This window comes from Echinops telfairi, unplaced genomic scaffold, assembly GCF_000313985.2.
Source record: "Echinops telfairi isolate 266 unplaced genomic scaffold, ASM31398v2 ScPeMD7_1;HRSCAF=3_0, whole genome shotgun sequence".
NCBI classification, from domain to species: Eukaryota; Metazoa; Chordata; class Mammalia; order Afrosoricida; family Tenrecidae; genus Echinops; species Echinops telfairi.
In genome coordinates this window covers 48,236,721-48,254,313 of record NW_022103896.1, presented here as the reverse complement: position 1 = coordinate 48,254,313, position 17,593 = coordinate 48,236,721, and the positions used below count along the sequence as shown (strand labels likewise).

The following is a 17,593-nucleotide window of genomic DNA, read 5'->3' as shown; positions in this document are numbered from 1 at the left end:
AACTAGTTTGAATGAACTGGAAGCTGATTGCTATCACAAATACTTTAATATAGCAGTTATGATTAAATATTATTTTATTACCCACTCTTTTGGGTCACTTTAGATTAAAAAAATACTAATACTTTCCAGAGCATAAATTTTTATCACTTGTAATTAATCCAAACATAACACTTCTGTTAGTTGTTTTAAAGTCATAAACAATGAGCAATACACCTTTTTTCCATTTGGAAATAAATTTTGATTTTGTTTTAAATTTCAAATAACTGAGAAGCAGTCAGTTTCATCAACTTTGAACTTTGGGGGTAAACAAGACAATTTTCTTGTTTCAACTTAAAATCTGAATATATTTGTACATGCAAGTTCACACCCGGATGTAAGTCCATCATTGCAGAAGATAATAAATACTTGCTGATACATTTTTTTTCTGGTCTATGACTTTTAAATTAAGGTTTCAAGTCTTTTGACTCACTAGAATAAAATTTTTCATTGATAACATGGTTCAAGTATGAAAAATGAGTATGTTTTCAAAATCTACCAACAATTGAGTACAACTACTGGCCTGGTTAATGCTGCAAAAGGGTATTAGAAACCTTAATTCTACTTTTTTGCCTTGGGACTCCTTCCCTGACCTCCACAGCAATACCACTTCTGTCATGGAGTAATTGTACCCATTTCTTTCTACCTTCATCTTGCCACGTAACTGCAAGGTTTCAAAGACAAGAAATATTCCTTTTAACTCTGAAAACTGCAGTATGTTGAGGTTCAACTAAAAAATAAACCACTTGTTATTAAATGAATAAATCTTAATAATGCCCTTTAAGTACATTTAACATCGACCCTAGCAACACCATGAATCAACCATGTCTTCTATACAATGGCTCTGTATTTAAAATTTTGATGAAACATTGTTTTTTCAGGTCCCATGAATTTAAATGGATTTTCACAGGATCTGAAGTATTGTGCCTTTATAGGACGTATTTCAAAAATCTGTAGGACATGCTCTGAAATAGGATAGTCTGTGAACTCATCCTACCTTTGGTCTAACTGGTTTAAATTCATTTGTTTTGCATGTTTGATGGTTGGGGCAAATCATGAACATTAGAGGAAAAAAGGCTTGGCTCTATGTCATGCTCTGATTATCAATAATAAAGTAAGTTTCAAAGTAATTATGTGGACTTTGAAAACAGCCGGTGAGGCCAGGCTTTTTAGGAAGAAAACTCACTTAGAAACGGAGGACATGGACTTCGGCGTTATAAACACATAAAGTTCAAATCCCGTCGTTTTCATTTGCTAACTCCGTACTCTTAACTTTTTATAGGAAGTCTTAGTCTTGTGAAGTACATGTTTTTACAACATTTTATTATGAAAAAGTCAAATATTCAAAACACAAAGGAAAGAGTAGATGCAACTGCTTGCATCCATTATCCAGAAGTGTACTCTTCATTCAAATATTTTAAATGATATTATATGGCAGTATCTTGAATTGACTTATTTTATTGTCTCATGGGTAATCTTTTTACGTTTATTTAAATAGGTGTTTATTTAAGGGTGTGTTGCCATTTTAATCATTTATTATATGATGTGTTATTTGTAAAATATGGTTATTTCACAGTAGTATATTGTTGTTCACATAAGATGAGTATTTGTAACTGAATTTACACCTCGATTTTTTTGTACAATAATGTTCATTAAAATGGTGGAGATTTTCAACAAGACAATTATAAGTACTTTTCATAATGTGTTGAATCAGAAGAGTTTTTATGTTATTTAACTAGTAAGTAAAGTGTTGTGATGAGTACAAAATGAATTAGTAGTTTTAGAAAAGCACTCATTTTTTATTATCATGCAGTCAGATCTTGTCAACGGGGATATTACTTTTGTTTTTATATAAATTTTCTTTCCTTGATTTAAGTTTTTAATTAAAAAAATACAGAACTTTCATGCTTTCCACTTGAACTTTCGAGTAACACTGAAGTCCACACTGAAAGTCATTTCTATTCAAAAGTATTTGTGCCTTTAAAACTATTTGTAAAAATATTTTAGTTGACTTTATATGTGAGTGGATTTCATTTTCTTCATTAATTTAAATTTCCCAGTAGCAGTTTTTTAAAGGATTTATCATTCATTCAGGCAAGAGTGTCATCAGTAATGTAATGATATAATGCAATCAATGACACAATATTATAAAATCATACAATACAATCAGTAGAGAGAATGAAAGACCTTACGGTTGATAATTTTGATCTATCACTGTATAGTTCTATTATATTCTCAACTTCTCAGATCAAATAATTTGGTGTTCAATTTCTAAGACATGCCAATCCCCCCCACCTCCCGTCCCCACTCCCATTTTAATAGCTTGCAAAATGTCCTGTGCTTCTTGGATGAGCAGTTAAGTAGTTAAGATTTAAGATAACCTTTTGATTGCGGAATATTTTATCTCTGTATTTTTCGGTGAAGCTTTGCACGAAGAATTAGGTTGCCAGTTAAGTTCTCTACGCGTGTTCTAGACAGTGGTATCGTTTCCGTTTTGTCAGCCTTCTCACGGTTCTCCTGCTGCTGCTTTGTGTCCTCTGTTCCTTCGTTTCCGTTTCCCTTTCCTTCTTTGTCTTCCCATCTTTGCTTTTAGGTCAACGTTGACTGGGTTGGTCTCAAATAGCTAGTTGTTTGAGGGATGCACAGTGATATTGTTTATGTTATAATCCAATCGCTCGTTTGACTGAAAGTAGATCTTGGAAGTAGTTTCAGTTTTAGGTAAAAAAGGTTTTTTTTGGTTGTTGTTTTGCAGTCAAATGTGTAACCACTGTACCACCAGGGATCCTGAAACTGTCTATTTTTTGGTGATTGTTATTCATCATTTTATTGGGGGGCTTTTACAAATCTTATGACGATCTGTCATTCAGTTGTATCAAGCACACTTGTACATACGTTGCCATCAACATGTCCAAAACATTTTCTTTCTACTTGAGCCCTTGGTATCAGCTCCTCTTTTTTCCCCCTCCCTCCACCACCTCATACCCTCATGAGTCCTTGGTCAATTGTTGTTATTTTATGTCTTTATTTCATGTTGTTATTTCATGTCCTTTTAAAAAGGCATTTTATGGCGATAATATTGGGAATGCCACGACTCTCTATCAGTCCAGTGAGTTTGGCTGTTTCTGTTGTTGTAAGCTTGTGTTCCATTCTGTGTTTTATCTGATTTGTAACTGGCCTTCCATTGTGTCCCTGGTTCAAACGGTTGGCAGGGCAGCCAGGCACCAGCTAGTTCTGCCATAAGCTCAGAAGAAACTGGTTCGTGTGAATTCGTTTTTTTCCTCTAGTCTTTGGTTTCCTTCATTCTGCTTTTCTCCAGATACGTAGGGGCTTGCAGTTGTGTCTTGGAGGGCAGCTCCAGATTGGGCCAGGCCCCAGTCCCCGTTCACCGAACTAGGGCATAGAACAGTAACTTTAGGAACTAGGTTATGCCTAGTGACCATGAGAATGTTTCACCTTCTACTCATCTAGCTGTCTTGTCTTCATATATTATGCTATCAGTGGCATTGTTTTGATGATAGAAGTTAATTTGCTCATTGTAGGACACCGAGAAAATGAGCTGGCGTTGACAAAGTGAAATGTAAGCTGCTTTCATCACCCAGGTTTAAACACTGCCTATGGTTTTTCTTTAAGCATTTCATATTTATATGTGCATTTTGAAAACAATAAAATTGAAAGTGTTTTGTATATAGAAGTATGTACCTTGTTTTTCTCTTAACTTTACATGCTGAATATTATTTGTTAAACAAATATTCTTCACAGCTGTCATTTAAAATGACTGAATGTGTTGCCTTTCCTTCATCATCTATTTAATTTTTCTTACATGTTCATTTTTTGTTTGGAGTTAGAAAAAAAAGCAGTAAAGAAAATCATGATCTCAAGTAAGACAGCTTTTATTTAAATCTCTCTTTGGAAGATTAGGAGCCCTGGTGGGGTAGTGAATATGTGTTGGGCTATGATCCGAACAGTCAGCAGTTCAAAACCACCAGTTACAACATAGGAGAAAGAGGAGGCTTTTTTGTCCTGTAAAGAGTCACAGTGTCAGAAATTCACAGGAGCAATTCTAACCTGTCCTATAGGGTTGCCATGAGTTGGCATCAACTTGAGTGAGTGTTAGAACATTAAACATTTCTAAAATATCCCTTGTGATGGGCAATGGACAATGTCTGAAAACACTGCCAATTGTTCTCAAAGTGCAGGTAATTTTTAGACAAGGCATTACAAATTACAGTATATCTCTGTATAATAAATATTGCTCTTTAATGCAAAGCTTATATGACAATTCAAGTCAATAAACCGTTTGAGTAGCTTCTCTGTGCCATCCTCTCCCCTAAGTACTGAGCATAAAGATTTGAGGAATCCCCAACCTGGAGGTACACGGAGGATCTAAGTAAGAGAGGCGGACGATGCCTTACAGAAACCCAGAGTCGCGGTGATGCCAGGAGGGGAAGGGGAAGGCGAGGGGGAGAAAGGGGAAACGGATCACAATGATCAACATATAACTCCCTCCCAAGGGGGCAGGCAACAGAAAAGTGGGTGAAGGGAGACAGGTTGGTGTAAGACATGAAAAAAATTACTAAATTATCAAGGGTTCAAGGGAGGGAGTGGGGGGGAGGGAGGAAAAATGAGATGATACTAAGGGCTCAAGTAGAAAGAAATTGATGATGGCAACTTAGGTACAAATGGGTTTGACACAATGGATCTTTGTATGGATTGTGATAAGAGCTGTAAGAGCCCCCAATAAAATGATTTAAAAAAGACAGAAAGAGGCATTTTTGAAGAAACTAAGGAATGTTTGTAGAGAGCTGTACAAGTTGACATGAGCCCTGGAAAGATGGCAAGAAAAGGATAACTATAGATATTTAAAATGTAAAACTGCAAAGAAACCGGCATTCATTAGCCTAGCAAGAGAAGGGAGCGAACTGGGAGGTGGCTCTTTTATTGTTACCTTTCAGTGATGAAAAGGGAAAATGACCAGGTCCCTCATAATTTTGATGGTGAGAAAATGAGTGAAGGTACGTCAACCAGCATTTGTGGGAGGGTTCAGTTCATACATAGACGAGCTTATTCTAAATCCAATGTGTTGAAGCTTGTCTCTGGTCACTGGATAGCTAAACACAAGTTCTCCAAGCGATTCCCGTGTGCTAGTCTTATGAGGGTCCAATCAAAACAGAGGGACTCTGCTGGGCCAGCTCAGCTTGGAAGATTGTGGTGACAGCTTTTGGGGGCTCAAAGGGGATAATCTTGATGTACTGTTTTCTGAGGACACTGGGTAATCAGGGGCTTATTAAGAAAAAGTTTTATTCAAATTAAAACTCCATGGATGAGAAAAGGATCTAGGAAAGTTACACGAATACATTTTTGTTTTCCGTCATGACCATGCACCAGCTCCTTCTATATTGGGAGTGAGAGTTATCTTTTTAAAAAAATTTAGTCATTTTATTGGGGCTCATACAATTCATCACAATACATAGATCAATTGTATAAAGCACACCTATTAATTTGTTGCCCTCATCATTCCCAAAATTCGTTTTCCTCTTGGGGAGAGTTGTCTTATGAGAATTCCTTTGGAAGCCTTACCCCATTCCCTGTACCACGCTGATCTTAGTGAAAATCCAGGAGGGTGGGATTCTTCGGGACTTGGGCTAGAGAGATGGAAACACTTCCTTCAGAAGTATAGACCTAGATGGAGAATATTGTTGAGAAACAATAGCTTCACATTTTGTTATTTTTTATTTACTAAAGGTTTCTATGCTTTTTGCAGAAACACTATTTTTTTTTATTTCTCTGTCTTGTACTTGTGAAACCTGGTGTGACAGTGGGCTAAACACTGGGCTGCTAACAGCAAAGGTGGGCAGTTCAAAACCACGAGCCTCCCCGTGGGAGAAAGACGAGACTTTCTGCTCCTGCAGCGATCCACAGTCTCAGAGATTCTAAGTAGCTCTACTCTGTCCTGTATGGCCCATGTAAGTCAGAAGTGATTTGATGGCTGTGGGTTTGCTATTTGGATTTGGTGTTCACTACAGAACAGCTTTCGATAAGATACCATAATGAGATGAGGGGGAAAGAAAGGACTACCCGGGTCTTTCTATAGGTTTTAAAAGAAACAGTATCAAACTCAGTGTCGGAAGCAATTATGGTTCAGTCCTTTAAACAAGGAGAGAAATGAATTAGGAATCTTTTAGTTCCTTGAAACAATTATTATTTTAAAAAATCTTTTAAACAAAGATCTTTTTTCTTTGGTTCCTCTTTCCCTCAGGAACCCAGGTATTTTTCAAAGTGCATTCATTTGAAGAAAGTTGACAAAAGTGGGAGAAAATTTTTATGAACATCACCAGGGAGGTGTCATGAGGTTTTTCTTTGATGTGAAATTTATAACAAGATATGGCAAATAAAACGTTGGGGACTGTAGCAGTCTGGACCATAATCCTTTAGTAGCAATACACCAAACAGCCTGAAATTTATGATTTTGTCACGAACCGAGATATGGCATTACAAGTTATTTTTTCAAAGCAAAACTTACCAATTATCTAGTAATTTCCAATTTTGCAAAGCAATGGTGATTGCTATGCAATTGATTTGGTGTTAAATAGTCCTTTGAAGAAGACATTATTCCTCTTGGCAGCTGAGGATATCAAGGCTCGAGAGAAGTGACTTGCCTAAAGCAATTGTTCTCAAAGTTGGTTGTGCATGAGAATCACACGGAGCGATTGGGAGAACCCAGACGGTGGAATCTGAAGCCCAGAACTTCTGAGGCGAGAGTGTGGGGAATGCACGGATCCACGTTTCTATTCCGGTCCCAAGTGATGCTGATGCTGAAGGTCTGGGGCTCACGTGTGGAGCAGCTGGTCTGAAGTATCGAGCCAGGGACAGAACTTCGACTTTACCCTATGAGCCCATGACTTCTCCCACCTTATCCCATGGCCTCGAAGAGAAGCTAATGATGAGGGAATCCCTTCTCTGGCTCAGGAAGTGATAGGCAGAGGGAGTCACTGTGAGGCGACACAAATAAATAAGACATTGCTTTCTCTCACTGAGAGTTTGGGTTCCAAGAATTTAACTGTGTCCTTGATGAGAAGAAGGCCACACGATTCACAGTCCTGGAACCAGAGTTCTTGGACTTTAGAAAACATTTCACAGAGAAACTGGGTGCATGCAATCGATGTGCCAGGACAGCCTACACGTTTGCTTGAGTTCATCTTATCTTGCTTATCAGTCAAGTCATATACGAACCTGAAATGCACAGTGGACTGATCTAATGCCTTACCCTGTTTTCTAAAAGCTTCCTCCAGTGTTTAGACAGCCACTCTAAACACGAGAGGGTTTTGGGTTTTGTTTTTCAGAATTTCATTTCGGAGAAAGTTGGTGGAGGCCACATCTTACCTGTATTATTTCTAACTGTATCTGAGTTTTGTTTTCAAAATTCCCCATCTACACAGAATGGTTGCAGTTTTGAAGTGTTGTGCTAAAACATTCCCAAGGACTCAAATAAGAGAATGTTATGGGAACAAGTGCTTTGCTGAGAGGAGACAAGAAGTGTACTTTCAAAGGTGTGCATCATAGCCAAGGCCCTGCTTTCCACAGTTGCTTGAATTACAATGACCTTATACAGGGCTCCCGAGACTGTAAATCTTTATGGGAGCAGATGCCCCAGCTGCCTCCCACAGAATGGCCAGTGGATTTGAACCCTGTCTTTCAGCTTTCAGTCCAATGCTTACCCGACACCACCACCAGTGTTTACAAACTCAGTAGTGCTTGGTTTCAAAAACTGGCTCAAACATACCAACCGTAGTGAGGGTGGCACGTGACGGGAAAATGTTTTATTCTGTTACACAGAAGGTCACTAGGAGCCAGCTTTCTGCAATTAACAATGATTAGTGCTTGGACATGATAGATACTAAATGTTATTTGGTTTTCATTTAAAAGTCTATCCCAATGCAGAGAGATCTGTGTAGGTGTTCAAAGCCATCAGAAGACATGCTTGATTCTAACTGCCAATCATCTGGGATTGCTCATCGGACCCATGTGAGCACAAAGGAGGTGTGGCATTTGCTACGAACCGCCTGCATCTTCTTGACGCTAATAGCTTTTCCAAGTTGTTTCCCTTCGTGGACTCATTTGCATTTTTCTGGCCTACCTTGCCCAAGCAATAAAGCAGACCCAACAAATTATCTCCGTGAAACTTCCCCTGAATTATTTCTGTCTCTTCCTTTCTTTCTCTCTTGGATTACCTCGCTTATGCAGACAGGACCCTTTGTTATTGAGTGCTCTTTTCTTAGACCCTTTACTCAATTGTTGCCTTCTATTTATCCCGATTGCCTTTCTTTGGCTGTTTGTATTTTTTTAAAACATTTTATTAGGGGCTCATACAACTGTTATCACAATCCATACACACATCAATTGTGTAAAGCGCATTTGTACATCATTCACAAAACATTTTCTCTCCACTTAAACCCCCGACATTAGGTCCTCATTTTTCCCCTCCCTCCCCGCTCCCCCCTCCCTCATGAGCCCTTGATAGTTTATAAATGGGTATTTTGTCATATCTTGCCCTGTCTGATGTCTCCCTTCACCCACTTTTCAGTTGTCCGTCCCCCAGGGAGGAGGTCACATATAGTTCCTTGTAATCGGTTCCCTCTTTCCTACCCACTCTCCCTCTACCCTCCTTTTTTCGCCACTCACACCACTGGTCCTGTAGGGCTCATGCGCCCTGGATTCCCTGTATTTTCAGTTCCTATCTGTACCAGTGTACCTCCTCTGGTTTAGCCAGACTTGCAAGGTCGAATTCGAGTCATGGTAGTGGGAGCGGGGAGGAAACATTTAGGAACTAGAGGAAAGTTGTATTTCTCATCGTTGTTACATCGCACCGGCTGTTTGTATTTAAGTGACTTCTGTATTCAGAGGCAATGATCATTGATTATAATATATGGCAGCTTAAGCATATTTTGCTGTGGTGTGTTTGACTTTAGAAACGTACTTGACACCGAGCTGTGTACAGACCCTAGCTTGTTGTCACTCTGTTCTTATTGTCGTCAAATTAATACTCTAAAATTTTGACACATGATCCCAGTGTCTTCTCATTATTTTGAAGAAAGATATATATTTTTGAAGGGCGACATTTCCAAATGTGTTCACCTGCCTCCAATGATTTCCATATATGAGAAATTACACAGAAATGCACATGCACCCATATGTATTCAATAGGGAATCATTAAATTTTGCATTAAGAAACATTTCTGTAAAACAGATTTGAACACTTGAAGAATGATTGCTTAATTTCAATGTGTACATTGTAAAAATGTCCTTACGTGGTCCAGGAAGTCTAACACAAGTGTAGGAAAAGAGTTCCTGGCGAAAGGGAAATTGGGTGGTTTGACTTATATAGCAAACCTTCTATCAGAATGTTTGATACTCTTTTGCAAGGTGGTTAGAAAACAGCCTAAAAGTTGAAAAATGTTTAAAATGTTATCATTTTTATAGTTCCATAAAGTCGAGGACATGCTCACATATCACTACAATCCAGTGCTTTGGATTAAAATATCCATTCACCCAAATAAGCACAAGAAAGTCTGGTTGTCTCCCTCATCTCCTTTGCTCTTCTGCCTTTCCTTGAATAGTGAAAGTAGAGCTCTTCTTGGTTCTTCTCCCAAGGTCTATAGGATATTTTCCGTCTCTCTAAACTATAAAGGAGAACTCTCCTTGGAGCTTATTAAATACCTCTCCAAAAATTGGCCTTACTTTAAAAAGTAGTATATTTTTCTTTGGTTTTCAATGCTGCCTTCAGTGGCTCAGTTTATTAGAAGACATACGTTTGAGACAACATTCAATGACCTTTACAAAAGTAGGACACAAGCCAATGCTTTGCTAATGGAAACCCCTTGTGGGCTCTGTGGTTTTATGTAAGTGATGTAAACTTAGGTAATATAGAATTAGTGAGTTCCAAAACTTGACTAAATGCCTAGCCTGTAACTAGTTTTATGAGAATGAGATCATGTTTTCGGCTGTTTCTTTTAGGGGGGGGGGAGGTAAGGAGGAGGGTGTTGAGTTGTATGTTATTGAATCTTTCACCATTCTAATTCTACAATTTCATGAGATAAACTTTATTTTTAAAAATGAAAAGCACACGGAAAATAGAATATACTCTGGATGCAATCATGGTTTTGTTAAAACTCTGTTTCAATAATTGAGGGCCCAATTAAGTGAGGAGGTATAACTTTTTCCTTAGTTGCATTAAATAATCTGAGTCCTGACTTCTTACCTTTAGCTCTCTCATCAGGATGAAGGACAGGTTGGGCCTAGATGCATGGAAATTTAAGTACTGCAAGACCCCTGTTCCATATGTGAGGGGTGTTGTTGAACAATGTTTGTCTATTACTATTTACCCCGAGAGATTTTGTTCTTATAGCCAAGTAGCTAAAGAATGTGACTGGGAAGACCTAGAAGATGCCTTTGAAGCAAATATTCCAATCTTTAAATAATAAGGTACTCCTCACCTGGGAAGAGGAAGGAAAGACTGGGTTATTTGCTTATTAAGTCATCTACTCAGAGCTGCTGCCTTTTTCTGTCCTGTGATAATAGGCGAGTTTAAATGATTACAAAATCAGTGCCAGTGTTCTTCAGGGGGTAAACATAGTTAAAATAATAAGGAAGATTTTAGAGAGAGTCTCTGAGTGAGATCTGGCACTCTAACCCTGTGTAGCCTATGTAGCTATGCATTCATTTACATCAGCTGGCAAATCCTCCAGCATCCCCACTTGCTCCATGTTTAAGCTCGTTGAAGGCAGAGATTTTTATCCCGTCTCGTTAATATATTCCCAACACCAGACACAAAGGAAGCTCTCCAAGAAATATTAGCTGCCTGGATGGATGGATGGATGGGTTGGGGAATGGGTGAATACAGACTTTACCTAGCCAAAAATGGCTGCTAAATTCTACCTGAAAAAACAAACAAACAAAAAAAACAACCAAAGCTGACTTGTGAAAATTACTCTTTAAAACTGGATCTAAGGCAGAGGTTTTCAACCAGGCAGAATTTGCCTCCCCAATCTCCCATGGACATCTGGTACATTTTTAGTTGTCACACTGAGAAGTGTTAGTGACACTACTGGTATCTAGCGGGTAGATGCCAAAGATGCCACTAAATATTGTACAGCGCACAGCAAGTTGCCCGTATTAAGTATTATTTGGTCAAAAATGTCAATACTGTTGCAGTATTATCTGGTCCAAAATGTCAATTCTGAACTAAGGGATTTTCTATTTATTCCTCTATGCTTTCCTGACCTTAATTTTTGTCGACTACCTCTATATTAAATTGTGCATGGGAACCAGTAGTGAGCGTGCTATAACTTTGATGTCTTGGCTTCATGTTCAGGGATTCTGAATTGATGCTAATAATGCTTTTTCTTTAAAGTTTAATGTTTCTGGTATGAATCTGGTTATAGCAGCTTCTCTCTGTTTACTGTTTGCACAATATATCTATTTCCATCCCTTTTGATCTTTCTATGTTTTATGACTTACATATGTTTCTTATAAAAGTATAGGAATGTTGATTAAAAAATGCATTATCTTTGTCTTTTAATTGCAGCATTAAATTCATCTAAATTTAATGTAATTGCTGATGTAATTGGGGTAGAAGCTAAAATCTTTAGGTATTTTTTACTTATTTCACTTTTTAAATATTCCTTTTCTTCACTTTATTTTGGTGTTCAGTTGAAATAAATAGATACTTTAATATATTTTTAAAATGTAAAGTGTTTTATCTATTTATATCATTTTAATTGGTTACCCTAAAACTTAAAAAGAATTCCTTGACTTTTGAAATTATAACAGTGATTCATACTTATACTCTATTCTTGAATAGTGCACACATTTTAGGGCCTTTAGAATCTATATGAAAGATATTCCTATTTGTGCCCATTCCAATCAGTAATGATCCAACAGAAAGCAGAAAGTATCAACCAATATCACTGATATTACATATACATATGAGCTCAAACATAATTGTGAAAGTGGCTCAGGGTGACTATGGACATAGGGTGACTCTGAGTCGGAAGGACTCCACAGCCCTTCAACAGCACCTAGTACAGCAAGAATATGCCTAAGAATCAAGGTTGGTGGGGTTTTGTCTCCTGTAGCTGAGAGGAAGACATTTTGCTTGGTAATTAAAGGGTCCGGTTCAAAGAAGACCTTCAATGAGATAGGTTGTTAAAGTGGCCGCATCAATGGACTCAAACAACAGTTCTTGTGAGGGTGACAAAGGACGAGGGCAGGCTTCCTTCTTTTGTACCTACCAGTTGTTGTGCCTCCTGTTGCAATGAGGGAGACTTGACCGACAGCACCTAGCAGCAATACTAACAACAGAACCTGCTTACGCCTCTCCACTCAGGAATGACATTTGGGTTGTATAATATATGTGTGTGTGTGTGTGTGTGTGTGTGTGTGTGTATTTTAAGCAGTTATACCATAATGTTACACAATATTCATCTGGTTGTTTACTATTTTTATTGCTACTAATTTATTCTGGCTCTCAATTTGAAATCACATATTTGGTTTCAGTTCAAAAATCACTTTTTAGTTTTCATTTGGAGTGAATCTGTTGGTGAGTCATTGTCCTAGAGTTTAATTTAAATTGTCTTTATTTTAGCATTATTCATAGAAAGTTTTTGTTTGTTTGTTTTGCTTTGTTGTTTTTTACTGAATCTAGAGCACTAAATTGGTAATCTTATATTTCAACACTTTCAAAATTTAATTCCACTCTCTTTTATCTTCCAGTGTTTATATTGTGTGGTCTGCTGTCATTATAACTGTTTTTCCTTTTTAAGTAATGTGTTTTTATTTTGCTGACAGTATTTAAGATTTTTATCTTTGACTTTTTGAATTTGAATTTTGATATGTCTAGGTATAAACCAGTTTTATTTATCTTTTCTTGAATTTATTGTTTTCTGAAATAATGCCTTGCATTACTTTAGGAAACGTTTGTCCTTTTTCTAACAGTTTTATTGGCAAATAATTCACATAACATACAACAGTTTAATCAATCAAGAAGAGTTGTAAAACCATCACCACAATCAATTTTAGAACATTTTCTTTGTTCTTGTATTTATCATTATTAGCTCCCCATTTCCCCCTAAGCTCCCTTACCATACTCTTAAGAAACCATAATTCAGTTACTGTGCCTATAGGTTTACCTATCCTAATTTCATATACAGAAAAAGATTAAATGAAACACAAATTAATAACAGTAACACAATAAAGCAGATAATCTCAACAGAAAATATGAAAAACTAGAACAAATTTAAAATGGATCAAAACGGAGATCCAATGATAAGGTGTTACATTTTAACCTAACTGCGTCTGCAATAATCCACTCTGCATGATAGCAAGCTATTCATCTCCCTGGTGTGTGTTAAGAGAGGAATCACTTGAAGTTTAATTTACATGTATTCCCCCTTCCCTTTTTTTTCTTTTTTCAAACTGAAACAATTTAAAAATGAGTCCAAAGGGAAATCATATTGCTAAGGTATTTCATTTTAACCTAACTACATCTGCCATAATTGACTTTACAATCTCTGTCTGATAACAAGGCTATTCACATCCTTCACCTATGGTCAGAGCAGCATCACTGGAAGCTGGATTCACGTGGGGACCCAGCAAATGGGTTTGGGGCTTCTACTGTCATCCACAGCCTTCTGCAAAGCAGGTGTTCACAATGTTGGCTCTGACACCATTACCTCCTCCGGATTTGGAGTTTATCATTTACAGTCCTTGGTTTGTCTCTCTTTTTTTTTTTTTGCCATAATTTTCCCCCTAATTCTCTCTGATCGTCTTTGGGACCCTAATTGTCTAGATGTTTTTTCTCTTCACTTTAACATTTTGTAGTTTGTCTTTTTCCTTACTCTCTTCCACCGGCGGGTTTTCCTGTGCTTCCTTCGAGTTAGCGCCTCCGATCGATTTACCGTTTTGTACGTCACTCTCTAACAATGTGGAGGGTCTTTCTTTCTTTCCTTTTTTGGGTGATTTCTCCCCCCCCCCAATCATTTTATTGGGAATTCTTACAGATATTATAACAATCCATAATTCAATTAGCTCAAGCATGACTGCACAGTTGCTGCATCCATCATTTTCAAACATTATCTTTCTTCTGGAACTCTTTGATATCAGCTCCCCTTTCTCCCCTCCCACCACCCCCCTGCTCCCCAGAAACCCTTATTTATATATTATTATGATTGCCATATCTGGCCCCATCCACTGTACTCATTCACCTACAATTCATGACCCCTGAGTGGGGTCATGCAGTCAACATTGGTGTCGGTTCGCCTCCATCCCCCTTCCCGTGCCCACAGGGAATCCTTTCTCCCATTGCTATTTCTGAAGAGTATCTCTCTTGGATTTCATGCATTGAATGAACTTAATTATAAAAATGAACATACACATGTCTAATGAGATTAATGAGATAAAACTAAGACCATAATAGTAAAGGGAGGAAACATTAAAGACCTAGAGGATAGTTAAGTTTTTCATCAGTGCTGTTCTACACTCTGGATATGGCATCCCTTCCATGTGGCCCTTCTGACTGTCCAGTTATTTTACAGGTGGGTTTTGGGTCTCCACTTTCTCTACACTCCTTCATGTCAATTTGATGGCTAATTTTTGAACTTCTGAGACCTATTCCCGTTGACACCTCATGAACACACAGCCTGGTCTGCTTCTTCCATGTGGCTTTGTTGTTTCCCTGCTAGATGGCTGCTTGTTTAACTTCAAGCCTTTAAGACCTCAGATGCTATATCTTTTAATATCTGGGCACTATCAGCTTTCTTTACCATACTTGCTTATGCACTCATTTTGTCTTTAGTGATCATGTCGGGAAGGTATATAATACTTTCCCACATTATTAGAGCAAATCGATCTTGAACAGAGGTAAGACTTAAGTAGACATCCAAAGACCATCTGCTTCCTTGTTGCATTTATATATATCTATATACCAATTTATATTTATACATATATATATATAATTTTTACTTGTATTTTCTTTTTTCTTTTCTCCTGTCCCTTAATATAAAAATATATGTTATGTTTGCGTGGGTGTGTATTTTAATTATCTTCTGAATCTTTAAAGCTTGACTTTTACTTCATTGGTCATATTAAATGTAGTCTTAATCTCTGAATGTGGTGAATCTAATATTGGGGAGTACTTTGGGGTTGATTTCTATTATGTTATTTTTTGTGTTCATGCCATTTTTCTTCATATATTTTTGGCTGTCTTTGATTGCATTATGAATATCTTATGATATTGTTTTTAACAGTTTGTGAAAATTTTTCATTATTTCAATTGAATCTATTTGACTAAAAATATTGTGGATTTCATGTTTACTTGAAATTTTTGAAACTCCTTTGTTTTTGAAAAATTATCTGTGAAAATCTGAGGCATTAGATGATGCAACTTTCTTGATGGTTTTTTAAATTTGCTTTGCCAAGACAAAGCAATATAGTATCACCTTAATCCAATGGAGACAAGAATAATACGGTATAACTTTAATTGCTTAAGTTCAAAATTGGGTTTACATGTTTAGGGCTGAAATATTTCTGGTTTTCCCTCATTTCTTGGTGAAATGTCTTTTTTGATTTCAGCACAAAGCATTAAGTGGCTTAGTCTTTTTCCAGACTAAAAACCATTCTAAGGGTAAACATGAATCCATATGTCTGCTCCCAGATCTTCTCCTGGTTATTTCTGGTTTTCTTTTTTTTCCTCAGAAGTTCACAATTTTATTCTTTTTAAAAATTAAATTATTTTATTGGGTGCACGTACAGCTCTTATCACAATCCATCCATCCATCCATTGTGTCAAGCACATTTGTACATATGTTGCTATTATCATTTTCAAAGCATTTTCTTTCTACTTGATACCAGCTCCTCATTTTTTTACCTTCTCTCCCCCACTCTCCCTTCCTCATGAACCCCTGATAAATTATAAATTGTTATTATTTTCATATCTTACATTGTCCACTGTCTCTCTTAACTCATTTTTCTGTTGTTCATTCCCCTGATTGGGGGGTGGTTATATATTGATCACTGTGATCGATTTCTCTTTTCTGCCCCCAGCTTCCTCTTCCCCTCCTGGTATCTCTAGTCTCATTATTGGTCCTGAGGGGTTATTCATGGTTTTCTTATTAGCTCTTAAATGCCATTAATAATATTCTTATTCTGTTCACTTATGATTAGTATGAGATCTTAAACTTCTCTTACTGTTATTGGAATTTTTGTGCTAGAATTCATCAAGACATTGTAAAAACTTGAATTATTTCATTTTTTTAGACCTACCAATCTTCTTCCAGAATGATAAACATTCACCTGGTATCAGAGGTTGAGGAAGAAAAATGTCATTCTTATCCACTTAAATCATCATCTTGCTGATGTACAGACACTGGATTGGGCTCTATGATTATGTGAAGTGATGCTCTCTTTATTTCTGGCTTTTGGGGAGGAATAATCTTTCCTCTGGTCATCCTTTGCTTGGGTCTTTTATAAAGATCTCAGTAAAGATATTCAAAACCACGCCCACTGCTACAGAGTCAATATTGGCCAAAGGCAACCCTATAAGACAGAGTTGAGCTGCTCCAATGGGTTTCCAAGGTTGTAACTCTTTATGGGACTAGAAAGCCCCATATTTTCCCTGTCAGATGTTCAAGATTCCAGAAAATCCTTCTTGATTATCCAATCGAAATAGCTCCCTTTACATAATTTTATTAAATTATTTTATATTTGTCACATATAAGTGCTCAACCTTTGAACAAATCTCACTGTTCAGCGGGGAGAAGAAGGTAGAGCAAAGCAGTAACCAAACCAAACAAAAAAAGCATGACGTCAGCAAGCAAATAGGTCCACCTATTTGTCACCTATATATGTGACAAATATAAAAAACTGTGTATTTATTTCTATATTATGAACGCATAATTTTAAACAAATCTTAAATGCACAGTATATATTTTTTGAATGGCATGATTGAATGGCCTTAATATATCCATTGTCTGTCCTACTCTTGATCTAATGCCTACAAGTCACAAACACTGTGAGGAAAGAGGTCCTTTAGAGAACTCTGTTTCTCAAGTCCACTCTAAGGTAAATCTCTTATAATAGCTGCATGACATTTCTTTTTGTAGCTGTGATTCTTTTTAAATGTAATCACACAGTATTCTATAGACCTTTAATTTTATTATTGTCTTGGCTGCCAAGAACAACAATATAAAAAAACTACAGTTTTAGAACAGTCAGATTTTCCTTATATGATTTTAATCTCTGTATTGGTCACATTTATATGTCTTCTATTATAAACTATCTTACTTATTTCTTAGAAGAAAATGGAGCAGATAGTAAAATTCAAACCAAAACTAAAATAGCAATCTACGTCCTTACTGAGAAGGTTCCCCAAAGAGTTTTCTAAAATTTTCTCTATAAAATTATAGATATTTCAGAGCATTTGATTTATAATCAGTAGTATGAGTTTGAAGAAGAAGGGTCAATTTTCTCATTATTCCTAGGATTTTTATGAGGTGAGGATCAAGTC

The 17,593-nt window shown here is 36.9% G+C and overlaps 1 protein-coding gene across 1 annotated transcript in view; it reads left to right on the top strand.

The window, feature by feature from the left end:
• Positions 1–17,593, top strand: part of LRRC69 (leucine rich repeat containing 69) — a 155,092-nt gene that overhangs the window by 39,440 nt on the left and 98,059 nt on the right. The gene's annotated exons all lie outside the window — the stretch shown is intronic.